At 41.6% G+C, this 27,829-nt stretch overlaps 1 protein-coding gene across 3 annotated transcripts in view; it reads left to right on the top strand.

Moving 5' to 3' along the window:
• Positions 1–27,829, top strand: part of SUGCT (succinyl-CoA:glutarate-CoA transferase) — a 966,251-nt gene that overhangs the window by 706,052 nt on the left and 232,370 nt on the right. The window contains exon 14 of one of the 3 annotated variants that reach the window (XM_053609720.1): positions 13,082–13,094. The exons of the other annotated variants lie outside the window; for them this stretch is intronic. The gene's annotated coding sequence lies outside the window, so the exon portion shown is untranslated. Of the gene's footprint in view, positions 1–13,081; positions 13,095–27,829 lie in introns of those variants that run through there. 3 annotated transcript variants of the gene reach the window in all.

Below are 27,829 nucleotides of genomic sequence, written 5' to 3'. Positions count from 1 at the left end.
TGCTAGTATTTTCCATTAGAAGATATATCGTACTATATATGATGTTTCCTTACCATATTACTTTCTTTTTTTTTTTTTCAGTTTTTAGCCGGGACTAGGTTTGAACCCACCACCTCCAGTATATGGGGCCAGTGCCCTATTCCTTGAGCCACAGGCACTGCCACCCCCTTACTATATAACTTTCAATTCAACTTTGAAAGTTGTCTACAAAGAGTTTTCACTTTTAACTTGGACTTTAAAGAGTAATAACTAGATAATTTTGTGACTTTACATTTTACCTTTATAATGAATAAAAAAAGAAGCTAATTTCCAGAAATTATTTGGTATTGCCAAACAATGAAAACATGGCCAATTTCCATACTAATAAAATTTCAAGAATGTGGCAGTGAGTCAATATTTAGCTTTTAGAATAAAGCTGGCCTATGTTTAAGCCATGATACACTGGGACACGTGCCCTGATGGACAAGAGGTGATTGATTGTGCATATCTCTTCTGAACTCCAGGCTCAGTGACGTCATCTTGGTCACTTGAAATCCTTTAGACTATGGGAAGCAGCAGATAACTACCTCAGGGCTCTCCTGTCACCCCAAAGAGCTGTTTGTTAGACACTTACCAGCACAACACATGTCCAGCCACACTTCATTTATGTGACTTTGTGCAAGACATTGAACCTCTTTGAACCTCATTTTCTATCTCTATAAAATATGGGAAGTTAGTACTCTACCCACTTCACAAAATTTTTGGAAAACTATTAAATGAGATGATATAGACAATTCTTAACATTGTACTGACATTTCACATTTGATGAATGAATAATAATAATGAGAATGATAAAAATAATCTTTTCATGCCTAAGCAGTTTCTTAGTGTTAATTTACAGAACTGTTCTATTCACCATTAGTGAAACAGCAAGAGGAACAAGGTTGTACAACACTAGGGGAAACTTTATTTTTAAGTGGAAATAGTCTTGGTGAGTTTTTCTTCACATTAGCTTTTTAATTTTTTTGTTTTGATCTAGCATCTATTTTTTTAATATGTATCATATGGCAAACCATTAAGATAAGCAGACTGAGTTTATATTGTATTTTTCAACCTTTTCCCCTTTGTTTGATCTGAACCAGAGTAAAAAATTCTATAAGTAAGCCTCAATAATTTATTAGAGCTTACTTTTATTTGTTCTGTCACCTAAGACTTATTTATATAGAGATATATTTGTTCTGACTATATTTATTGTTGTAGCAGGAGTAAATGGGAAGTAAGAATGGAGGATTCATAAGGAAGGCAGCAATGACAGCCCAGCAGACACAGCCAGAACCACACCGAGCCACCAAACAGTGGGGAACTTTCCCACGTTTGCTATTTTGTTTCCTCCTGTCTTTCTTCTTGTAATGACCAGTGATACAAATGCTCCAGCTAGTGATACTGAGCTGCCGTTTACTCCCTGGCTTGAGGCTTCGATGCACAAAGTCTCCCTCCCAGGTAGAGTGGGTGGAAGTCACCACCTGAGGAGTTGGAACAGGTTAAATCTCTGGGGCTTTTGGCTGTAAAGCAAAGAACAGGAGAGGCTGGTCTACAAACTACAAATCTGCCCTGAAGCTGATGAGAAGGGGCTGGGGTAAGATTTTCTGACATATGGAGCAGTTGGGAAAATCTGGTGAGAAAAGGAAGAAGGGTGTTTCCATAGCTTGAAGGGAAGGCAGCGGGCAGGCAAGAGAAAATCAAGGACACAGGATGTGAAATCAAATGATGGAGCTTTCTAGCCTAATGTAGACCATCTGGCTATCTTATCTTTAAAGCAATGATTGCTCAGACATTTTTCATCTTATGTCTACAATGACCATATGTCTCTGATTTTTTCAGATAGGCCAGGTTTCAAATATTTCTGCTATTATTAGGCCATAGGTCCCAAATCAGGATTAGAAATGCAATCACTATTCCAACACCCACTTCCCCCAACTTCTGTCACCTTTATCACATGCATTTGAGCAAACCCAAGCAGTTCACAACATGATTAAGCAGCTAACTGCTTGGGTTCCCAAAGTTGTGTTTTAGAATCATCTGGAGATATTGGTTAAAATTTTAATTTCTAAGGCACCTGCCTTATCCTACTAGCCCCAGAAATTCAGATTCATTTGGATGTGGGAGATACTAAGATATCTGTGTTTTTTAACTGGTGTTTCGTGTGATTGTGGGACAACTGGCTTGTGGGCAGGTTTTTTGGAAACCGCTGGACCAAACTATACCTTTCGCATCATTTTCTGAGCATTTAAATTCTCTTACAATAGGATGTCTCTTTCTTGGGTCCTTTGTCTTATGGAGTTCTTGGAACTTAGGAAACTTTGATATTAAATTTGTGAGTTTGGGTCCATAAGCAGTTCTCTGGGAGAGAATCTTAGCTTTCATTAAGTTCTTGGTAGGGGTCATGCCATGAAAGGCATTGAGTCACAAAACCAAGGCTTAAAGTCCAGGAATACAAGGAGATCACTCAGAAAGTACAAGGTACCTTTATCAAAGATCTTAGACTTAACTGCCCTCATGTTTTAATATTTGTTTTTGGCATCTTCTCAGAACTAACTTCTGGTCTAACAGGAGCATCCTCTCTGGGTTGGAGGAAAATGCATACTCCCACACACCCTACCACACCCAACCACTGATGACTTAGTCTTAAAATGATGACTTCTTTCAGAATAGTATTTTAAGTTTTGTCGGTCAGTAACATTTAATAGGATGAGAAGAAGAAAGAGTGTGTGTATGTGTGTGTGTGTGCGCGCACGCCCGTGTGTGCGCACACGCATGCATGTTTGCAAGGTGATGGGCTGTTGGAATAGGAAGATCTGGTTAGTTAATTAAACCTCCTCTTCTCTCAACCCTGCTTTCCACAAAATAGGTTCTGGATCTGTGATCCAGTGAAATCTTGTCTGGTTTAAACCTTGGGGTTAATATTCTCCCGCTGTGTTATGTTAGCTTTAGGGAGGCTTTTTCCTTGACAAAAATTTGTGGTTTAGGGAGCCAAGCAATTGATTGGAAACTTCAGGGCTACGAGTTCTAACTCTGGGTCTGCCCTGGCACAGTGTGTGACCTTGGGCGATTCATTTGATCTCTGTCCAAACTCTCTAATGATTGATAACAGGATTTTCTAGAAATCTCCCTGCCAATAAAGGCATATGGAACCACTCCTTGGTTCCACAAGGGAAGGCTACACTTCATTATCTTTCAGGCTTTTAACTTTCCTTTTCCATTTGCCCATCTACTCATGCCAGGGACACCATAGTCTTACTGTGGCCATTTCCCCATGTCTTAGAAGCACTTTCTTATTTTTCTTTCCAAACATGCCTCTGCAATGCTGCTCTATTTTAACTTTCCTGGGATTTTAGATTTTGTCCCTAAATATTTATCTCACAATAATAAATTACCAGGCTGCTTTGGAGCACTGATTTGTGCAAAACAACTTTGTCCAGAATTTCCCATGGCTGCCATGTATAGAGAGCCAAACTTTCCTGCATTCTACAATGTACAATTTATTGTTTTATGTGCCTCCACAAATCATTTTTATATTCCCTCTACTTTTTAATATCTCCTTTTATAAAAATTATTAAGTTAATACATTTTATTAAAAGTGATCAATCCCAAGAATATTTTTTAGAAAATATGCACTATTTCAGCTTTTGGACTTCATTAGAAGATCATTTACTCAGATAATACTTGCCTTTTAAGTTTTGGGAACACACTAACACACACACATATCCGTTTGTAATCAAGAATTTTGTCAGATGGTATAGGAGAAAATTACATTTTGTAAGAGGCTGTTATATTTCTGATAATTGCTTATTTCTCATTTAGGATAAGTCTGAAGAAGTAGCGTTGTGAATATTTCTTTTTTTCTTATGTTTTCTTCTGCTTTCTGCCACAAGATTCCATGTCCCTCTGGGACATTCAATTATGATATTTTGTCACTTTATTTCTATTAATGTTAATTAAGAGTTCTTGGGCCAAAATACTAAGAAGGGTCAGACTGTGATCCACAGTAAGTGAAGCAAATGAACAGCGTTAAACAGTTCATGGAATGATTTCTGGGTGTCAGATGCCCTGTGACCCGGCGTCTTCTGGAATGGGGCACGTTTCTCTCTCCTGCATTCTCACCCCAGCGCCCACCACCTCCCGTCGGCCTCACCAGTAGCTCCCTTTTGTTCTGTACCATCCTCTCTACTTTCTCCACCAAGACCTTTCCAATTTGTTGCCAAATTGGAAACAGTTTGATAATCTAATATCTATTCTACATATTATTTCTGTGTAAAGGAAAGAAGTATATTAAGGTAACAATAATGGTTAACATTTATTATTAATTCTGTGCTTACACTTTTTAAAATACTTAGCATATAATTTTGCGCTTAATCGTTACAATACCCCTGTGAAGACATTTATTCTTATATCCTCACTATACAGATGAAGAGCAAAAACAGCGTTCAGGTGATATGCCTAAAATCATAGAGTGAGTAATGATGTGCTACCTTTTTGAAAAGTAGCCATATGCACTTTTATATGTGGTATTATAACTGTGATGGTGGTCTGGCACTGCGGACCTCACCTGTAATCCTAGCACTTTGGGAAACTGAAGTGGGAGGATTGCTTGAGGCTAAGAGGAGTTTGAGACCAGCATTAACAAGAGCAGGATCCAGTCTCTATAAAAAATAGAAAAAGTAGTTGGGCATGCTGGTGCCTTCACCGGTAGTCCCAGCCACTTGGGAGGCTGAGGCAGGAGGATTGCTGTGGCCTGAAGTTTGAGGTTGTAGTGAGCTATGATCATGCCACTGCACTCCAGCTATGGTAGAAAATGAGACTGTTTCAACAGCAAAACAAAACAAAACTCAAAACACACCACCCCCCAAAACCCAAACTGTGATAGTTAAATTCCTACCAGAACTGCTCAGTGGGTAAAGGGAAAGTGGGGAGGGGAGGAATTAAGAAAGTCAACCTTTGCCTCCCCTTCCTCCTTTCCCGTCTCCCGTAAACACACACACACGCTGAAGACATATTCTTTTATCTGTCTTCACGTAGACTTCCAAGAAATGTTTCATTTGAAGAAAGAGTTTCCCTGTAAAAAACAAACAAGCTTTGAAAGTCACTGCCTTCTACAATCCCACTGATCATAGTGCATTCTTATCTCCCCCTCCCCGTTGGAAAAACTAATGTAACTCAGATGTTAGCTGAGGTCATCCTTGTCTCTGAGGTCACCCTGTCCTTTGAGATTTAAATAAAATTGCCTCAATCCCCCATTTCATATCTCCTGAAAAGTTCCAATGCCATCCCCCAGATTTCTGTACATTCTCGGACCTGTTCTCATGGGTAACTTCTTCCTGGGGAACTGCTGACCTCCCTGCATCTTACCTCTGCTGGCTGCATTTCTCTCTGTGCTCCATGCTGACCTAGATGTGGAAGGCAATCCTTTTTCCTTAACTTTTAACCTCCTTTATCCATGGAGAACTGTTAATGAAGATTTGCAGGCAATAGGAGAGGGTTTATATTCCAGCAAAACATTTTGTAGAGTACCAGGCATCCTTGCTCTTAAAGATTCTTAATCCACTTTACCACCAGAAAGTTCTACTGACCACTTTCCGTTGCCACACCAGGTCCAGCCCCTCTTGTGATCTCCCCTCCTTCCTCCCCCTCCTCTTTCTCCTTGCTGTTCTTCAATTCAAAATTCCTTTTTACCTGGGCTTTGTTAGCTGCCTCCTTCCTATCCATGCCTCCCAGAACCTCACCTAGCCACCTTTTTAGGGTCTTTTTCTAAATAAAGACAGTTTTCTCTGCAAAGGAAAGTGTGATAGAAATGCTAAAGATGAATTTCCCCACAGCCCCAGCAACACTAACACAGTGTTGCCCTAGTGGAGACGGATAACTGGGCTGATTAGCAGGCAGGCCCCCCCAGAGCCGACTTAGACCCTGGCCGGAGAACAGTCAGGGCCCTGTGTGGACAGGCCAACAATTTCTTTTTCCTTGAATAACTAATGAATATTAAGTGTGATTTTAAGAACATTTATTAACCAGTTGCTCGGGATCAGGCCCCATGCTAAGCACTTCACATTCTTTATTTCATTGAAATTTTATTTCAATGAAATTTTATTTCAATTTTATTTTATTTCATTGAATATGTACTCTGTGAAGTACATATTTGCATTTTCTGTTGACTAAGGAGAAAGATTAAGCAGCTTGCCCCAATGTTGCAATGTTAGAAAACGGTGCAGCCTGCAATGGACCCTGCACTGACATTTCATGTTCTGTTCTTAACCCCTGTACTACTCAAGCCACCTTGTGGGCAAGAAGGATTTGATTTTTCTAAATGTCCTCGTACACCTTCTGGCATGCCTTGCTCCCTCAAAAAGTCCTCAGACGCTGTGTCATTTTCTTTCTTCTTAAGAGTTTTTCATGGAATTTGAGAGCTACTGTTTTTATCTCTCTTTTGAGAATATGTGCTTTTGCCAGTATGTTGGAAAGAATGAAATGTATGTGTGTTTTAAGTAATTTTTTTTTTTAAACAATAACGACGGAACTTGTAGAAATGGGCCCTGGAGCCAGACAGAAGTGGGCCTAAGTCCCACTTCTGCACCTTCTTGTGTGTCCTTCAGCATGTCGCTTGTCTTCCCTGGACCTCCGCATCTGTGAAACATGCACAGTAATGCTATTTCCCTAGCTTGGTGCGTGACAGACAGAAAAAGCTGAAAAAATATCAGTTTCTGTCCCTTTGCATTTCTAGTTAAAGTTCTCATGAGCATATTTACTAAGTATTTGTTCAAAATATAAAACAGTTTCAACATTGAAATTTGAAGGAAGGCAATATGATGAAAATGCTTTATTTTTCTAGTTTTCCTTCATTTTAATATGCATTTTCCCTTTTAAAGAAATAAAAACAGCAGTATTTCAGAGTGCCAACAAGCCCAGGCCTATTATTTATCTCTTATTTTTGGTGAAGGTTGAGCAGCATGAAGGCAAAGAGAGGTGGACTGTGAACACCCATGAGATGGAAGTCCCCTGCACAGGCGACACGGCAGGACACTTCCCTATGTGTGTCTGGGGAGATTGGAGCATGGCTTTTCCATCCTCAGAGGGAAACGAGTGGCGTGTGTTCATCTCAGTATAGCAGTTCACTGACTTTTGGACTTTATGTTATAAACATTTACTATTTTGAGCGATTTATCTGTATTTGCTGTATAGTAGTCCCCTCTTATCTGAAGTTTCACTTTCCATGATTTCAGTTATATGTCAGTACATACAATAAGATATTGAAGGAAAGAGAGAAAGAAAGGGACAGAGACCACGTTCACATAACTTCTGTTGTAGCATATAGTTATGATTATTCTATTCTATTTTACTATGTTATTGCTGTTAATTGTTTTACTACATTATTGCTATTCCTAATTTATGAATTAAACTATATTATAGCTATGTATATATAGGAAAAAATAGTATATAGAGAGTTAAATACCATCCTAGGTTTCAGCAGGCACTGAGCATATCCCCTGAGGACAGGGGGGGTCTCCTGTAAGTGTTACAGTATGTATAGAGTTCAGTACCCCCAAGGGTTCAGCAGACACTGAACGTATCCTCTGAGGACGGGGGGGGGGGTCTCCTGTAAGTGTTACAGTATGTATAGAGTTCAGTACCCCCAAGGTTTCAGCAGGCACTGAACATATCCTCTGCGGACAGGGGGGTCTCCTGTAAGTGTTACAGTATGTATAGAGTTCAGTACCCCCAAGGTTTCAGCAGGCACTGAACATATCCTCTGAGGACAGGGGGGTCTCCTGTAAGTGTTACAGTATGTATAGAGTTCAGTACCCCCAAGGTTTCAGCAGGCACTGAGCATACCCTATGAGGACAGGGGGATCTCCTGTAAGTGTTACAGTATGTATAGAGTTCAGTACCCCCAAGGTTTCAGCAGGCACTGAACATATCCTCTGAGGACGGGGGGGTCTCCTGTAAGTGTTACAGTACGTATAGAGTTCAGTACCCCTAAGGTTTCAGCAGGCACTGAACATACCCTCTGAGGACGGGGGGTCTCCTGTAAGTGTTAAAGTATGTATAGAGTTAGTACCCCCAAGGGTTCAACATGCACTGAGCATACCCTCTGAGGACAGGGGGATCGCCTGTAAGTGTTACAGTATGTATAGAGTTCAGTACCCCCAAGGGTTCAGCAGGCACTGAGCATACCCTAAGAGGACAGGGGGTCTCCTATAAGTTTTCTGTTGTTCACATGGGCTCATTAAATGCAAAGTGCTCACGACTCATAGTCTGGGAGATTAGATCCATCAGCACCAATCCAGTGATGTGACAAGCATCTTCCCTCAGTAACAGTAAGCACAAAATATCTATACTGTTCTTGTCTAGAACCACTGGTGAGGCAGGTATGGCACAGTCATCAAAGTATGCCATTTAATCTCTCCCTAAATGACAGGAGTGAGGCACTGGTCATGTGGGATGTCTACATCCTGGCCTCTGGCTAGATCAGAGCACACTCAAGGATGTCTATAGCCTTGAATGAAAGATTTCACCCAACTGCGAATCCTTGACATTAGTAACTGCAAGCTGAAAGGAGGCATGTGTCCAAGATCCAGTGGTCTTTCCCCTTTCAGGTTTTAAATTATTTATGGAAGTGAATAGTAGTAAAAGCTTTGGTTTAAGTATCTTTATTGTACAGCATTGGTTTCCAAACCTTGCTAGTCCTCATGACTGCCAGCTTCATAGGTGGCAGGCATCATGGGTTCTGACTGAGTTAACGTAAAATGAAATCCAGGAGTCTTGACTTTTCAAAAGCTTCTTCTTGAGTGTTTCAGTATAGATAAAACCTATCTTTCCGACAAGTCACTGCATCTGCTCCTTTAGTTCTGAATATCTCTCTCCATCCACCTTCTCCTCCTCCCTCTTCCCCTCTCTCTCTCTAGGGTCAGGCACACATAACCTAATGTTTCTTCATAGAATGTTGTTTTATACAAATTATTGGGTTTCTGTGGGTTCTGAAGTGGAAGAAGGAAGTCAAACAATGATCACTAACAAAGATAGCCCTTATTCAGGGACATTAAGTAGGTCCAGTTTATTTGAGCAGTGACTGGACTCCATGTCCAAAGCCACATTCACTCTACTTGACTATAGTGGTCAGAGACAACAGAATCTGCCATAGCTAGTAGTGTAAGTAGACTAAGATTTGATGCAGAGAACTAGGTACTTCCAAATGGTTGGGCAAGCTGGAACAGAAGACCAACCTTCCAGAGACAACTGTAAGCTTTCTCTGCCATGCTCAAGAAAGCAGCATGGCCTCTGTACGAAGCTGATGATGAGGAAGCTGTTGCTACCTCAGTTAACTGCAGATTCCTGCTTCCTCTGCTGCTCCCAGGAAAGCATCAGTGGCTGTTAAGTCAGGGAAAACCTAACTCAGAAACCACACTCTCCCTGGCAGAAAGTGGGGGGCTCCACTCAGTTTTTCACATCATGTCACTTTCCATTCTTTTTTGGCACCCTCTTGTATAAGTATATATGTGTATGTATGTTCTGTTAATGCAATGATCCCCAAATAGCACATATACTATAATTATTATTGGAGTTAATAATAATCATTTGGAGTCCTGTCAGATTCTAGAGTGCCCTAACAATTACAATATCATAGATGCCATTTATTGAGCCCTTCCTTATTTTGTGCCAGGAATCATGTTTTTAATATGTTTTCTTATGTGTAATTTTTCAATTTTTTGAGAATTTTATGTAAAATGCTTGCAATTTTATCATCATTATCATCCCATATTAACAAAACCCAAACTGAATCTAAGAGAGATTAAGTAGGTTGCCCACAGTCCATTGTTAGCAAGTGATGCAGTCAGATCTTGGATCTAGGACTGAAATCATTCAACACAATTAATATTAGAGTAACTTTAGTGTTGGTGATTTATTTTAATCTAAAACCAGATGGTGTAATTTTTTTCTTGCTCTGTCTCTTCCTGTGACATATGTGTGTGTTAACTCAGTTTTGGACTGGTTGGGTTTGAAGTCCTGTGGGGCACCCTTTTATCTTCTCATCTTTGTTTAGGATGAAATTTAAGATAAAAAGTTTATTTCACTTATAGCTCTCTACTTGTGTCTAAATGGTAAATAGTAAAGGAGAATGTCTGGTTCATAGCTCATCAAAAACTCGAATGCTGTTGTGATACTTCACCATCTGGGGGTCAGGAAGTCCAGGGAGCCATCTGGGCACCGACTAGGCAGAGACCGTGTTAGTGGGGTACCTTCTCTCTTAGGTGAAGATTCTGTTATGACTTGGCCACCAGCCATTTCCAAATATTGCTAGTTAGCTATCGTATTTAAGTAAAATTCTCAGTTCATTCTCTAACTCATGCAGATCTTGGCATACATAAGAATTTTGCACATCCCTTCACTCTGCTTGTCAGGGGTTCTGATTCTGTACTAATCCACTGAAAATAATTTCCACTGAAGCCATTATGACCCTTTTAGTTATTATATTCAATAGAATTTTGGACTCTTGACTGTTCTAAGTTCTATCCTCCCATGACAGCTAGAAGTGCACACTCATAGTTTTCCTTTTGCCTCTTTAATCTCTTTTTTCAGGCACCTCCTTAAAAGTTCCTCTTGTTTGGTCAGTTCTTATAATGTAAAAATTTCTGAGGGTCCTGTCTTTATCTTCTTGTGTTCAATGAGGAGCTCTTGGCAATGTAACTTCCCCTTCCTACCTGTAGCCTAAGAAAGGGGAATATTTAAGTGGAGTCAAGAGAAATGACAGGTATTAGTTCCCAGTGCAGGTGATTCTCTGCGTCTGTCCCTTGATTATCACCCTTATTCAGTCTCTGTCTTCCTTCCATGTAACTGGGAGTAATATGAGTTTGGGGCCATTACTGCCAGAGAAATTATCTTCCCAATGCCAGAAATACTATCTTGAGAATTTCATGATGCCTGAATTGGTCAGTCTGTACTCCCCATGGAGAAAAACTTTTGCTTTTTCCTCTGAATTATTTAGTTTACCTCTCCTTGGTCACAGTTTTCCTTGACCTTGGAGTGGTAAGAGGCAGAGGACTAAGAATTGTGTTTCATGTTAGGGCAAAGGGACTAAGCAGTCTTCTCAGCTTCCTCCAAGGAAGAAAGATGTAGTTCCTTGATAGCTGCCTCTGGTAGTAGCAAATGGAACAGGGAGAGCCTCGTCTTACTCACCAATGGATTTTTAAAGAGGGGGTAAGGTCTAGTGATGAAATATGACAGTGGCCCGATTTCTGTTCTTGATCTCTAAGCACGCTTTCCCTTCGAGAGTTTGTAATGGGAGTTTGAAGCTGAAGGATAAGGTTTGGAAACGATATGGCAAGAAAGAATTCAGGATTTTGCTTTCCAAATATCTCTTAATAGATTTCCACCATAGTCACTGCTTACAAGATCTAATTGTCATTCTACATCTTCTTCTGTTTCAAAGTAGAGCTCGGCTACCACGTATGTGCTGGCTCTTCCATATTCTTGTCTTCAGTCCAGGCAGTATGCTATATTGTACATATAAATATAGTCACCTATCTTCTGGAAATTCTTCCATGGATGTCCAGAGGTTCTCAAACATGTCCCAGAGTAATTCATAATCTTTCCTTCTCCTACCTGCTGAACCGGCTCTTTCTCCTCTATCTGAGCAACAACAGGCATTCAAATCAGCAACAAAGAGGTCACCCTCTACCTGGCTCTCTACTGGCCTCCACGTTCAACCTCCCATTAAATTCCACAGAGAGAACTTTTAAAAGCACTTCTTTGCATTTGTCCTCTCTTCTTCATTCTCACAGTCACTGCTTTGACCTTTAGCATCTCTCACATTTTATAGCAATAGCATCTAAAAGATGTCCCCTCTTCCTGTCACTCCCTTAAAACCTCTGGGTACGTGGGATGCAGTAGCAGCCTTCAGTCTTCCAGAACAATGTCCAAAGCCCTCACCTTCCCCACTGTGATCAGCATGCCCCTGCCCTGTCCTCTTGCTGCCTGTGCTGTGTCCGCACTGGACAGCATCTGATCCCAGAGTGTGTGCTGTCCGTCCCCCTTGCAGGGATGACCATCCGCCCACTCCCTTGATCCAGGTCTGCTCACTATAAGGATGCTGCTTGGGAGCCACTTCCTCCTCTCTCTCAGGCTACTCTGCATGGAGACTTGTTTGGTCTATCTCATCCCCCGGCACCGTTGGCTTCTCTCTGTCATTCTTGCTTTATCACATTATAATTTTCCCTTTGCTTGCCTGTTTTTTCATCTTCTACTACACTGTGATCTCTGTAAGATTAAGAGAGAGGTCTTTTTCATCTTTGTGTAAGCCCAGCCAAGCACATAGCCAAACACTTACTAAGCACAATTTATGTAGTTTGAATTGATGAATGATATATTTATCCAGAAAGAGAAAACATGTGTGCCACCCTTCAGAATATGTAAGCTCTAAACAAGTTAGCTTGCCATTTGAAATGAGAGAATCTCTCAGAGAGAGAGAGAGAGAGAGTAATAAGTCAAGAGCAGAGGGGCAGATGCTTGCTTTCTGATGGTGGTTAGAGCGTCAGGGGGAGCATCACACAGGAGACCTTGGAGGACAGTCTTGCAAGTAGACTCTGAGCTTTCCAGACGAGAGAGGGAGAGGGACTCAAGCTGTAGGTGTAAGAAATGGTGCTTGTGGACCTTGAGTCATATGGCTGGAATAGGGAGTGGGAGCCTGGCAAGAGGATGTCAGTTTTGAAGGGTATTTTAGAGGGAGAATGTGTTCTCCAGTGTCGCATTATCTGTTAGTAACTGAGTTGAGAAGGAAGTTATTTTGTTTGAGAAGGAAGTAGGGAAAGTTATTAGAGTTCAAGATTGTCTCATATGTCAGACTTTGTATGAAGAAATATCAATTTTGTGGATCTGTATTATAGATTTTACCCATATGTTCAATTGGCATTATGTGTCAAAATATCAAGGGAAGATAATGTCCATGACTCAGATCTGTCAATCTACAAGAGCAGCTTCATTTTGTGACCTGCAGAGTGGGAATGAGAAGCTACAGAGTTTGAGAGAAAACACTGAATGTTTGAAGCCAATTTTGTAGGAGAAATCAAAACTCAGCACTTCTGAAGTGGAAGGTCCCGGGCATAGCCTGCCTGCAGAGCCTCTGAGTTCTGAAGAGGAAGGTCCCGGGGATAGCCTGCCTGCACATCCCCTGACTTCTGAGGAGGAAGGTTCTGGGCATAGTCTGTCCGCACGGCTCCTGACTTCTGAAGAGGAAGGTCCTGGGGATAGCTTGCCTGCACGGCCCCTGACTTCTGAAGAGAAAGGCCGTGGGCATAGCCTGCCTGCTCAGCCCCTGACTTCTGAGGAGGAAGGTCCTGGGGATAGCCTGTCTGCACAGCCCCTGACTTCTAAAGTGAAGGTCCCGGGCATAGCCTGCCTGCATGGTCCCTGACTTCTGAGGAGGAAGGTCCTGGGGATAGCCTGCCTACACCTTCCCTGACTTCTGAGGAGGAAGGTCCTGGGGATAGCCTGCCTGCACGTCCCCTGACTTCTGAGGAGGAAGGTCCTGGGGATAGCCTGCCTACACCTCCCCTGACTTCTGAGGAGGAAGGTCCTGGGGATAGCCTGCCTGCACGTCCCCTGACTTCTGAGGAGGAAGGTCCTGGGGATAGCCTGCCTGCATGTCCCCTGACTTCTGAGGAGGAAGGTCCTGGGGATAGCCTGCCTGCACAGCCCCTGACTTCTAAAGTGAAGGTCCCGGGCATAGCCTGCCTGCATGGCCCCTGACTTCTGAAGAGGAAGGCCCTGGGCATAGCCTGCCTACACGGCCTGTGACTTCTGAAGAGGAAGGCCCCGGGGATAGCCTGCCTGCATGGCCCCTGACTTCTGAGGAGGAAGGTCCTGGGGATAGCCTGCCTGCACGGCCCCTGACTTCTGAGGAGGAAGGTCCTGGGGATAGCCTGCCTGCATGGCCCCTGACTTCTGAGGAGGAAGGTCCTGGGGATAGCCTGCCTGCACGTCCCCTGACTTCTGAGGAGGAAGGTCCTGGGGATAGCCTGCCTACACCTCCCCTGACTTCTGAGGAGGAAGGTCCTGGGGATAGCCTGCCTGCACGTCCCCTGACTTCTGAGGAGGAAGGTCCTGGGGATAGCCTGCCTGCACGTCCCCTGACTTCTGAGGAGGAAGGTCCTGGGGATAGCCTGCCTGCACGGCCCCTGACTTCTAAAGTGAAGGTCCCGGGCATAGCCTGCCTGCATGGCCCCTGACTTCTGAAGAGGAAGGCCCTGGGCATAGCCTGCCTACACGGCCCGTGACTTCTGAAGAGGAAGGCCCCGGGGATAGCCTGCCTGCATGGCCCCTGACTTCTGAGGAGGAAGGTCCTGGGGATAGCCTGCCTGCACGGCCCCTGACTTCTGAGGAGGAAGGTCCTGGGGATAGCCTGCCTACACCTCCCCTGACTTCTGAGGAGGAAGGTCCTGGGGATAGCCTGCCTGCACGTCCCCTGACTTCTGAGGAGGAAGGTCCTGGGGATAGCCTGCCTGCACGGCCCCTGACTTCTGAGGAGGAAGGTCCTGGGGATAGCCTGCCTGCACGTCCCCTGACTTCTGAGGAGGAAGGTCCTGGGGATAGCCTGCCTGCACATCCCCTGACTTCTGAGGAGGAAGGTCCTGGGGATAGCCTGCCTGCACGGCCCCTGACTTCTAAAGTGAAGGTCCCGGGCATAGCCTGCCTGCATGGCCCCTGACTTCTGAAGAGGAAGGCCCTGGGCATAGCCTGCCTACACCTCCCCTGACTTCTGAGGAGGAAGGCCCCGGGGATAGCCTGCCTGCACGTCCCCTGACTTCTGAGGAGGAAGGTCCTGGGCATAGCCTGCCTGCACGTCCCCTGACTTCTGAGGAGGAAGGTCCTGGGGATAGCCTGCCTACACCTTCTCTGACTTCTGAGGAGGAAGGTCCTGGGGATAGCCTGCCTGCACGGCCCCTGACTTCTGACTGCCTGCGTCATGGGACACCCTTACCTCCAACTCAACTATCCAGACCAGTCCTGTGCCTTGTGCTCACTTCTGCTTCCTTCCTTTATGCTGCAGGGAAACCCTCTTTTCTGAACACCTTCCTCACTTTGTCTGCTATTACCTCTTCAGTGGCTGTTCCTTAGCCTAAACTGGGAGTCCTTTAATATGTGTATCAGCCACATATCCAGTCACACCAGAGAAGGAAGCCCCGAGCCCTGTTGCGTGTTGGCTTTCTGAAGTGGAGTGTTTCTTTAGTTGACACTATAAAATTCTTTTTTTTTTTTTTTGCAGTTTTTGGCTGGGGCTGGCTTTGAACCGCCACCTCCAGCATATGGGGCCAGTGCCCTACTCCTTTGAGCCACAGGGACCACCTATAAAATTCTTGCTACCTGATCACAGCTGCCTGACTCAGGATCTGAGAATAGAGGTACTATTTTAAAGGGAAGCATAACCACAAAAGAACGAACAGAGACTAGGCAGAGCAGACCCTCTTTTTATAATACCAACGGTGATAGACGTTCTGCATGTGCACGGCTGGAACATTGGAATGTAGGTGCCGCCCTTCTCTGTTCTCAGTTCCTGCCTTAGCCAATGGAGAAGAGCTCTCATGACAGGAGCACAGTCAATGTTGGAAAAACAAAGACAAAATTATTTTCTGACCTACCCTGTGCCAAAAACTTTCTGAGTCCTCATGATGGAAAGATAATAATATAAATCCTGTCCCCAAAGGAGGCTGTCAGTCTGGTAGAAAAAGTAAATTTGTAACAAATACCTGAAAAGTTGTCTAATAAAGTTCTCAGAAGATTCTGAGCTAACAGAGCGGGAATTGATTAACTATACGTTCTCTGAGTGTGTGTGTGTGTGTGTGTGTGTGTGTGTGTGTGTGTGTATACACAGAGAGACTCATTAGTTTCAAACAAAAATCATATGATATACATATGAATATTTCTGTGTATAGATTAGAAACTTGGGGCTCAGAATGGTTGTGTTCATTTCACCAAGTTCTCCATTCAGTGGTTAACTTGCCACTCATACCCAAATCTGTTTGTCTCTAAAGTTCAAAGTTATTTAACTTCACTCTAGTGCCTCCTATCTCCATAATCCTGTGTTCTAGAATGATTGAAAAGAACTGTATGAACGCACCATTTGTCATCATAAGCGCTTTGTTGTGGCTTCCATGTATTGCACAGCTGTACTTTGGACGATTCTGGGCTTCTTTCAGCATTATTTCTATGTAATAAGAAACCATTTGGTCTAAAAGCTGTATGCTTAATAACATCCTCTCTTTCCAACTTTGGCTGTATATGTATGATTATGGATTTTGGATATAGTTTGTATCCTGGAGGAGAGTTAAAATTACTGTATGCTATTTGTTGTCCCTGTCACTAGCTATTTTGATTTAGCTTTATAATTCAATAAATTCAACACTTAATGTTTTTTACTCATCAAAGAACTAAATCAGCAGTTTCCCTACAAGTTGACTAAAGATAGTCCTTTCATGATCTGAAACACCTTGCCTGGATTCACTGGCTAACCATGGTGGAGATGAAGTGATTTGTTTTTAGACCTTTATCTTTGTAATCAAGAAGGTAATACCATAGACTTCTTAGATCAGATCTTTCCTGCAGGTATCTGTTTCTCCTGAGACATAATCATAATTCCATCTCAAAAGCTGGAGTAAAACATAAGAAAATATAGCTAGAAGATCACTGAGTTGAGAGTCCCTTGATCATGGACAGGCTCCCATTTCTCATAGAAAAATAGAGGTATGCCTAATGGCTGCATGGATTGGGACTTTCTCTTTTGAGAACCTGGAGTCATTCCCAACACTTGCACCCAATTTTGGCTTTTAATCCTGCCTGGTTTTTTGAAGTTACTCATGTCTTTCTTTGGACGCTGACCTTAATCCCTGCAGCGACTCCCAGGCTCACATCCCTTCTATTAACTATCACTGGAATGCCAAGTTCCTGGGAACAAGACTCCTTTCACCACAGGATCCCTGGGGCTGAGAATGGTGTCTTATGATACTATGTCCACCGTCAATATGTGTGCAGTGAACTTGACACTGCTATGTACTCAGGAGAACTCATTCTTGCCTGATAAATGTTTTCCTCCTGGGATGGAAATCCTGCTTGACTCCCACCTGCTCGCAGCAGTGTAGTGAACCTTGATCTGCTCTTGTTCTGGCCTTTTCCTGGAAAATAAGAATTATTCCCTTATACACTGAGCCTGGCATGTAGCATATAGTTAGTAAATGCCAAACCTTCCCAACTGAATCTCCTGCCTCTGTGTCTTCTCTCAGGTTTGTGATTGCCACAAGTGTCACGGGTCAGCATCTGTTTGTCTGCACTTCACTTCCCATTTCCTAGTCAGCCTCATCCAGCACAAAGATGATCTAGACCAGGAGTCCTCAAACTACGGCCCACGGGCCACATGCGGCCTGCCGAGGACATTTATCCGGCCCGCAGTGTGTTTTTGCCACAGCTGCCTGTCCTGCATAGTAGCCGACTTGTCCCGGGCTGCATTGCACATGTGTGGAATGTGTGCCAACTCTCCAACTCCGTTCCTTCTCTCTATCTCTCCCCAAGTGTTATTGCTGTCCTGCTTAGCAACCCACTGTCCAGGCCTCAGTGCGCATGTGTGGAATGTGCCCCACACTCTCCAATTCCCCTCCTACTCTCCGACTCTGCCCTTCTCTCTGTCTCTCCCCACCCCTCCTTCTCTCTGTCTCTCCCCACCCCTCCTTCTCTCTGTCTCTCAACTCCTCATCTCAGTCTCTGGTGTAATCGGAGGAGTCACCAGGTTGCCTGTGCAGAGCCTGCTACTGCCTAAGGACCAAGGTAAGAACAAGTTAGGATTTTTTTTTTTGAAGTTAGGAGGTCTTTTTTTTTTTTTATTTCGCAGTTAGTAGGGCCTTTTTTTGCAGATAAGGGGGGCCTTTTTTTGAAGTTAGAAGAGCCTTTTTTTTGAAGTTAGGAAAGCCTTTTTTTTTAAGTTGATTGCAAGTAGTTTCTAGGGGGGTTGCATCACAATGATAATGCAAATAGCGCTTTGTGCTAATGCAAATTGTCAGTGCTCAGAGGTAATGCAAATGGTCAGAGCTCAGAGGTAATGCAAATAGTGCTCAGTGGTAATGATAATTGTAAGTGCTCAGTGTTAATGCAAATTGTTAGTGCTCAGTACTAATGCAAATTGTCAGCAGTCAGTGTTATCGCAAATGGTCAGTGGCCAGTGTTAATGCAAATGGTCAGTGCTCGGTGTTATCGCCTGGGGGCCCCAAACTGGTAATCTGCCTAGGGTCCCATGGGAACTTAATCCAGCTTTGCAGACAGCCAAGGAGTAGGAAACCCAATTTAATTGCCAGTAAGTGCATTTATATTCTGATTGCTATTCAGTTGTGTATGATGTTGTACGTTGTGTGCTGTGTAAGCCCCGGTTCACACTGTTGCTATCTCTGAGCCATACAAGCATATGGCTGAACTCACATTAGATTTGGAAGAAAAAAGGCATACATGCCTTCTTTTTTACTGCAGTGGAATCTGATCACATGGGTCATCTCACCCATGCAATCACATTCCTGTGCTAGTTCACAGATCACAGTGCGGTTTGCACAGGGTAGTGTGAACTGGAAAGGTGGTGGAGGAACCAGCTCTGTAATCGTGCCTGTTCCCACACCACACCAGTGTGAGCCTGAGGTAAAGTGGAGTTCCACCATATGGGCACTGGTGAGGCTGAAATGATGTGGACTGGCAAGGCTGCATTGATGGACACTGATCAGACTGCATTGATGGGCACTGATCAGACTGCATTGATGGGCAGTGCAGTCTATATGTCTCTGTGTAGGCAAAGTTATTTCTGGTATATTGTTTTTTGGAGTGCTGTATGTATATATTGGTATTTTACTAATAACAATTTGGAATCCCGAGGAAACAATGATATCAAGAAAGGGGAAAAATTGACTCTGAGTGTAGGATATTCAAAGAACAGTGGACTTATGATTACTTTTTCATGCAGTACAAGGAAAGAGCTATGTGTTGGATATGCCAGAATATAGCGTCTGTGTTCAAAGAATACAATTTGCGTCGACCTTATCAAACTCAACATAAAAATAAATATGATAGTTTGGTTGGAGAAGTGAGAAAAGATAAAATATTAAAACTGAAATATATATTGACAGCTCAGCAAAATACTTTTGTGAGGCAGAAACAGCTAAATACTTCATCGCTGTGAGCAAGTTTTCAAGTTGCCAAACTAATAGCATGCACTGGCAGACCATTCGTGGAGGGAGAATTTGTTAAAGAATGCCTTCTTTCTGTTGCCAAAGAGATGTGTCCAGAGAAGGCCGATTTATTTAGTACAGTGAGTTTTTCAGGACCCTCAATTACATGAAGGATTGAAGAAATGGGAGACAATTTGCATCAGCATTTGCAAAACTCCGCAAAAAACCTTTCCTATTTTTCCTTGGCACTTGACAAAAGTAATGATGCTCGTGATTCTGCACAACTTCTAATTTTTATTTGTCGTACAAATGACTATTTTGAAGTCACAGAAGATCTTGCTGCACTGCAAAGCATCAAAGGAACAACTACAGGAGAGGATACTTATGAAAAGGTTTGCCAAACTGTGAATAGTTTGGAGCTGGACTGGGCAAAACTAGCCAGTGTGACAACTGATGGTGCTCCTAGCAAGATGGGGTCTAAGAAAGGAGTAATTGCTCACATTTACCAAGAGATAGACAAACATAACCATTCTCATCCAATAGCCATACACTGCCTAATCCACCAACAAGCGCTGTGTAGTAAATCACTGAAGTGGGAGTCTGTTATGAAAACTATGGTATCTTATGTTAACTTTATTAGAGGTAATACACTAAACCACAGACAATTTCAGGAATTTCTTTCTGAGCTAAATGTTGCCTGTGAAGATGTTCTGTACCACACAGAAGTCCATTGGCTGAGTTGAGGGAGAATTTTGAAACATTTCTATGACCTACTTCCACAGATTACATCTTTTCTGCTTTCAAAAAACAAGTACCAGAGCTCAATGATGCAGAATGGAAATGGCACCTTGCCTTTCTGATAGATGTAACAGAACTACTCAACAATTTCAATGTGCAACGTCAAGAAAAGGGGAAGCTCATCTGTGATACACAATCACATGTGATAGCATTTGAAGTAAAATTAGGCCTCCTCATCAAACAAGTGAAAGAAGAAAATTTCTGCCATCTCCCCACAACTCAAAATCTGTTAGTGGAAAATCCATTGGTTGCATTCCCCCCAAAAAACATGTGTGGATTCACTGGAAAAGTTGCAAAAGGAGTTCCAATTTAGATTTAAAGAGCTTCATCTCCATGAACAGGACATACAGCTTTTCCGTAACCCATTTTCTATTGACATTGAAAATGTGGATACGATTTACCAAATGAAACTGGCTGAACTGCAGAATTGTGACTCTCTGAAAGTTGCATTCAAGTCAAGCAGCCTTCCTAATTTCTATGTATCTCTCCCCTCTGAGACATATCCTAATCTCAGGAACCATGCACTCAAAATGGCAACCATCTTTGGTAGCACTTATGTCTGTGAACAGACTTTTTCCAGAATGAAACATCTGAAATCTCCAACCAGACCTAGACTAACAGATGCACACTTGCATCACTTGTTATGACTAGCAGTGACAAATATGGAACTGGACATTGACCATCTCATTAGCCAAAAGCAGGCCCATAGTTCCCATTGAAATACTGGTAAGTTTGTTGATTTTACTTTACTTGTTCTTCATTTTAAATATTGTATTTGTTCCCATTTTGTTTTTTTACTTCAAAATAATATATGTGCAGTGTGCATAGGAATTTGTTCATAGTTTTTTTTTAAACTATAGTCCGGCCCTCCAGTGGTCTGAGGGACAGTGAACTGGCCCCCTGTTTAAAAAGTTTGAGGACGCCTGGTCTAGACAAACATAAGAAAGGGATACGGAGTTCCCTCGTCAGTTCCTTCTTTAGACTTTCTTGCCCTTTTATGCTTGAGCAAGAAAGAGAAGAGTAAGCTACATAGCTGTTTGCATACAGATAGGATAAACCAATTTATTCATTCAAAAAAGATTTGAGTGTCAGCTATATACCAGTCACACAAGGGATTGAAAATGTAATTCATTTGTCACTGCATCTTCAAACAGGGAGAAGATTTAGAATCTTCCTATGAGAAATACTAAGCAATAGAACCTAGTTAACAAATTTCCTCAAATTGAAGTACATCAGTATTTCTAAATACCAGTAAGGTCACCTTCAGTAACTGGTACATTTCATTAGTCTGGATATAGACTATATTATAAAGAGAGATTTCTTCAGCTAACTGGAAAAAAAGAATAAGCAAAGATGGGTCATCCTGTCTGGCAGTGCTAAATTCATTCACACCTTTTTATGGGGACACAGTATGTGCAAGGCACTGTCCTTAGGAGGACACCTTCAAAAACTATGACAGAGAAAGAGGGAGGGACTGATTTATAAGATTTTCATCGCATATCATAACATAGCTATCTTATAAATTTGGCTGTAGGAAGAATTATGTATGTGTTACTCATTCTTTTCATCAGCTGGTGAAGGTGCTCAGTAACTTTGTTTCTGATTTCCTGTACAGATATTTTTTAAATAAAATTTGAATCGTAAGTGTCTGTATTTTTTTCTTTTAACTCTATTAAATATTTAATATTAAGGATGAAAAAGAACATCTCTCCTTCTTTCTTAAAGAAAATAACCATTCTGTTATGCATCCTTTATGCAGAAGCTGATCTCTTTGCAGAAAGACAGACCTGCACTGAAATGGCTGACCTGCTTTAGGGATTTTGAACATAATATCATTTGCTCACGGTGATCTGACATGTAGACAAGTATTTCTATGAAGTCTGTTGTCAGAGCATATGTCAAATCGTCTGTACTTCGGCTGGAAAACGATACGTTTTCGCAGGTGCTTGATCCAAAACCAAGCAATCAGATCTTATCTTTGGAAATCAGAAGAGCTTGAGAATCAGTCCTAACCTGACTAAGAGTCTGTTTATGCTGTGAATTTCAGGCAAAATCCAGAAATTAAAAAGATTTAAAGGCACTGTAGATATTTGGAGCTATAGATATTTGCAAAAGATTAATTTCCTGTGTGAGAAATATGTGATTTTCCATATATGTGTATCTTCTGGGTTTGCATAAGTATATGTAGTATATCTATTTTAAAGGTTTTATTCTTTTGGTAGTGCTAGCACTGAATCAAATATTCATTATATCCCTGAATTACCTAGAATACTTACATCATAATATTATTTTCACTTTATTAGAGAAAATATATTATTTTATGCCATGTTAAATTACTTTACCTTTTTTCATTATGATAAATATGAAATTTTTAACTATGAAAACTGTAGGAATTTTCCTGAAGAATCAAGGAGTTCTAAGTTTTTCCTCTGTGGTTGCAATGGCAGAGAGTTGGGTACACATGGGGGGCAAAGTGAAGAGTGCCTCCCATCTACTTGGTACACAAAGAATTGGGGTGAGGGAAGAACTTTTTTTAAAAAAAAAGTAGTTTTCACTTAAAAAGCAGAATTTAAAGTAAAAACCTCTGGTGAAATAAACCAGAGTGAACAGCCACATGGTGGGAAAATCCAGCTGATGTACCCAGGGACACTGAGACTGGGAAGAGAGAGGTGATTCTGGTAGTCCAAGCCCTGTGAGGCAGTGCAGCCCACCATGGTGAGTCTTGAAGGCTCCTGCCCTCTATAATGGCAGGGGCTGTGGTAGTGACAACCTGGCGAAGACAGGAATCAGAAATGCTCCTTTATTCCAGTGGATTTTCCACTGACACCTCCGTGTGCTACCATGGGCGTGAGAACTGATTTTCCCAGTGGGCAAGGACCCCAAACTTCCAGTGCAAGACTTAATTCTGAGCTGTGGATGGGGGTGTGAAGCTGAGGTAACTGGGAAACTACTCACCTCACAGAGGTGAGTTTAGGAAGAGACAAAACAAAATGTACCATGCAAGAACTCACTAGCTGAAATTTTAAAAATATGTAGAAATTCAAGACCATGATAGACAGCTAACATACCCGACAAATGGGGGGAAGTACAGCTGAGCAATTAGAAATCACGGAGAATTGCTTAAATGATTCAAATAAAGTTGTTAAAAATCATTATATAAATAATTTTATAAAAGATAAAAAAGGTACAAGTATCGACATTAAACAGGAAAATTATGAGCAATAATCAAACTTTTTGTATGGATGAATATGACAAAACTCATTAGAAAACTTGCCAATTTATTTTTCATACAGATTAAAAGTTCAAAAAAGACTTGAATAAGGAGGATAAATAATTAATTAGATACATTTGAAACAACAGTAAATGGAATGAATGAAAAATAGAACTAAGCAATTATATAAAATGTTGCAGAGAGAAAGAAAGAAAGAGATGGAAAATATGTAAAGGAGGAGACGGGGCAGGAATTGAGACGTGAAATGCATACCTGATGGGAAGTACAGAGTGAGGAACAAACAGTGCTCCACCCGTGATAACAGCTAAGAGCTTTCTGGAGTTGAAGAAAGCCATGTGTTCGTGGTCAGAAGAAGCATGGAGTGCTAATCAAATTAATGAACACAAACTAACAATAAAAATCTGTATATAAATACATTTTGTTGAAGTTTCAACTAAGTGAATGTTTTGAAACATCTATTTCAGTCCCGTTGCTACCAGAGTGGGGTCCATCTGCACCGTTGTCTCCTTTTGCAGCTAAGACCACCTATTAACCAGTTTTTTATCACCAATATTTAATGAGGGGCAAGTGAGCAAAATAACAAAAATTTCAATTTTGTTTTCTTACCAAGGAAAAATTCACTTTGATTTCACCAGTGATTAGAACTGTTTTCTCTCATAATTTATTTTACATCAATTTATCTAATACCTAATTTAGCATTTTCTATTTTTCTACCAAGGTGTGAGTATTGATGACTATTATGCAGAGACTCAGGTATCACTAGCTGATTCAAGACTGTTGAATCCTTTCTAACTTCACTTTGGTCTAAGTTTCTGTGCACTCGTTGGATTGACTATTCCAAAGTCATCCTAGCTCTAAGATTTCCTGGAATATGCTTCTGAATGTTTTGCTTTATCTCTTGTATGGGATACGTGGAGTGCTGATATTCAGCTGATACATACATGTATGACATACTGACCACCCCAATTGGTTGGTATTCCAATTGCAGTATTCCAATGTCACTGTATAACAAAATACCCTCAAATTTTGTGATATAAAATGATGACAACATTTATCTTGCTCATGAATATAACATTTCGAGAGGGCCAAATGAGACCAGCTTGTCTCTGTTACATGTGGCTTTAGCAGGGGTGGCTCAAAAGCTGGGGGGCTGAATTTACCTAAAGTTCCCTCATGTGACTGGGACATCAGCTGGGGCTGAGACCAGAACCCTTGAGCTTTCCATGTGGCTCCTTGGATTCCACAGGGTCTGGTCATCAGCTTCCAAAAGGAGAGGGGTAGGGAGGAAGCCAGGCAGAAGCTGTATTGCCCTTGTGTCTTAGCCTCCAAGACACACAGTATACCACCTTTATTTCATTAGGTAACCCAAATGTGAGGGAAGGGAAATTAAGAGTCTGCCTTTTGATAGGCAGGGGTGCAAAAGAATTCACGAATGTTAAAACCACTGTAGTCTTTATAAGAGGTACCTAGAATAGGCAAATTCATGGAGGTAGTAGACAGTAAAATCGAGGCAGTAGGGGGAGAGAGAGGGAGTATTTAACGGGGAGTATTTAATGTTTGTAACATGACAACCTCTTGTCTCTGATTGAGATAATAGAAAAGTCCAGGTAATGGATAGTAATGATGGTTACACAACATTGTGAATGTATTTGATACACCTGAAATGGTGAGAAGGATAAATGTTATGTTATATATGTTGCTATAATTATAAAAGCCACATAGTCTGCATTGCTCATAAAGTGTTTTGGCTATTTCTACGGGATACATGTATATTCCAAAAGTATTTAGAGAAGTATCCAATTTCAACTGCAAGAATTTCACAAAGTCAGGGACAGATATTGCTGATGAAAGGAGGGGTGACTATGTACTCCTAGGGCTATAAGATCTAGAAATTTTGGAAATAAACTGTCTGATTTTATTTGGTGAGCAACCCAATAGAGAAACTACTTTTAATATGTGGGGATGATAATGAAGCCCATATTTTCCATTTGAATTTGATGAACTCATAATTTTGTTTCCCTCCAGGGAAAGCTTACTAAAAATATCTAAAAGGGGAATCATAATGTAGATTTTCAACTTCTAAACCCAGCTTCCTCCTTCTATTCATCAAAGGCTAGAAAAGCTAAACATCCTCCATCGTTCACAGAGTTACAGTCAGGCTTGAGATGTGTGTTAAGACTGACCACCGAGGGAATAGCAGGTTCAATGTCGTCTTGTCAAACATGACAACCTCTTGTAAAACATTTGAATTTAATATTTTGTCTCAAGAATAAGTGTGACTGAGTCATAGGAACCAGCATATCTGAAGGAAGAAGTATTTGGTAGTAAATATCCCAACCCCAGGATCATTTTGTATAGCATAGGACACTGGGCTAGTCTCATGAATAGAAACACCTTTTTGGTATGCTGGTGTAATTCTTTAACATCAGACTACAGTCACCAAATTACCATAACACATGGCTCTCTAGCCTCAGAAAATTGGCCATCCCCATTTCCTTGCTATGGCCCTTCACTAGGAACACCAGGGCCCACTCTCTTCATGTTTTGCTGTTAATTGATAACTTTGATAAGTGTTCTCATGTATTTACCTTCTTGGTTTCTGAGTTTATAAAAGTGATAATATCCACACATTAACTAATTGGTCATTATGCTAACAGCATGAAGTATACACATCTGGGAATGTAACATGGTGTTTGGAAAGTACTTTAAAAGGCAAGGTTTAATAGGCATCACATTTCTGTACAATAAGCCAGGGTGGAAGGAAAGCTTTGGGCTCAGTGACACAGTGTTTCTCCTATGGATTTTTGTGGAATGTTTGTAAGCATTTGATAGCACTGCTGTTATTTGTACTGATACTGTTTGAACTTGTCAGAAAATGCTGTAAGTCAAATATTTGAGAATATGTGTTGAATTTTATAACTAGTCGTGACTTCAGATAATTTGCCATGAGAATCTCATGTCAGATGCCTACTTCTTGATTATCAACCAATAATTTTCCTTAAAAGTCAGGGTCAGTTGCCTTTAGAAGGCAGCTTTTACTCACCGCTGTCTTCACATACCCTGCAGTTATTTTTTGTGGCAGGTTTGTAACAACAGTGCTTCGGTTGTAAGGTGTAATGTAAAGCGCAGGTAGTTAATTGCTATTAGTTAAGTGAATTTGAGTGGTTCATTTAAAAAAATCAAGCAGATTCAAGATTTTCATTTTAATTATGTCACTCTGACTTGCTTTCTGTGCTTTCTTGATGGAAGAGATTAAGTGAAGCTCCGGCTGGATCACTCCCATGTCAGTGTCTCCTTAGGGAAAGGTCATCCATCATGTCTGCATTCAGGAGTTAATCTTGGTACTTTGCACTAATCTTGACAGTTGGCTTGTGTCTGCTTTTGAAAAATCTCAAGACCAAAATGACTGAGCACGTGTTTCAAAGGGGTAAAAGCTGGATTAGATTGCTTCCAGAAAAGTTCTGACTTTTCTGCTTAGCGTGAGCAGAGGACCCAGTTCCCAAGAAGGGTACACATTTGTCCTTCCTACCCTTGTGGAGTTGTTCAACCCTAGTGTGAAAGGGTGCTGCAAAGGTCAGTAAGGGAGGAGAGAAGAAGTGTGTGTGTGTGTGTGTGTGTGTGTGTGTGTGTGTGTGTCGGAAAAATGATGTAGCAGGGGTGTAATACTTGAAATGGAAAAGAACCTTGGGGATGTGTGATGAGGATAAACAGGTCATAACTGGGGGAGGGAGAGGGAGTAATCAGTTGCTTCAGAGATGACCTAGGGAAGACATGGATTGGAGAGAAGGACATGAGAAAGGCTCACAATCCCAGAAAGTTGATTATTCTTTTCTTTGCCTTTAAGAAGGGCCCACCCAGTACCCATGGACCTACTGAAATCATAAAAATCAAAGAAAACTGATTGGAGAATATTTTATTTGAGTAGAAATATCAAGATATCAAGGTTGAGATGAATGAATGACTATTGGGGAATGAATGTGATTGCTCAACAGGTAGTTTTCTGTGATTTGTGCAGGACGCGGAATTTTTACCATTTGGCCAGATCGCACTTGTGCACTCGGGCTTACTATCCTGCCTATTCATGACCCAATTTCAGTACACTATTCCTTGTGTGTCTGCTTTCCTGGATAGATTATAAACTGTAAGGGTGGGACCATATCTTCCCCATGAATCACAATATTCCCAGTAAAGTGCCCAGTGGAAAAATTAGTGCTAACTAAATTTGGCAAAAGAGGAATCAGAATGCAGAGCAGCGGTTCTCAACCTGTGGGTCACAAGCCCTTTGTAACAATGAAAATACATCGTGGCATTAGGAAGGTTGAGAACCACTGAATTGTAGAGGAAAGACCACAGTATAAACCTGATGAAGCTGAACATGAGTTTCAGTTCTACTACTAAATAAGAATTAGAGACTTAGACATCTAACTTGGGGTAGTTACACCAGTTACTCTGATTTTCAGTTTCTTTGCTTCAAAAATGAGTGCAATACTTATATGCTTTCTAAGGATGTTGTAAGAATTAAAGTCACTATGTAAGGGACATCATTCAATTTCTGGCTCTTAGTAGGCACTCAATAAATGCTTTT

Source organism: Nycticebus coucang, chromosome 11 (assembly GCF_027406575.1).
Source record: "Nycticebus coucang isolate mNycCou1 chromosome 11, mNycCou1.pri, whole genome shotgun sequence".
Taxonomy (NCBI): Eukaryota; Metazoa; Chordata; class Mammalia; order Primates; family Lorisidae; genus Nycticebus; species Nycticebus coucang.
This window is presented reverse-complemented; position numbering and strand designations above follow the sequence as displayed.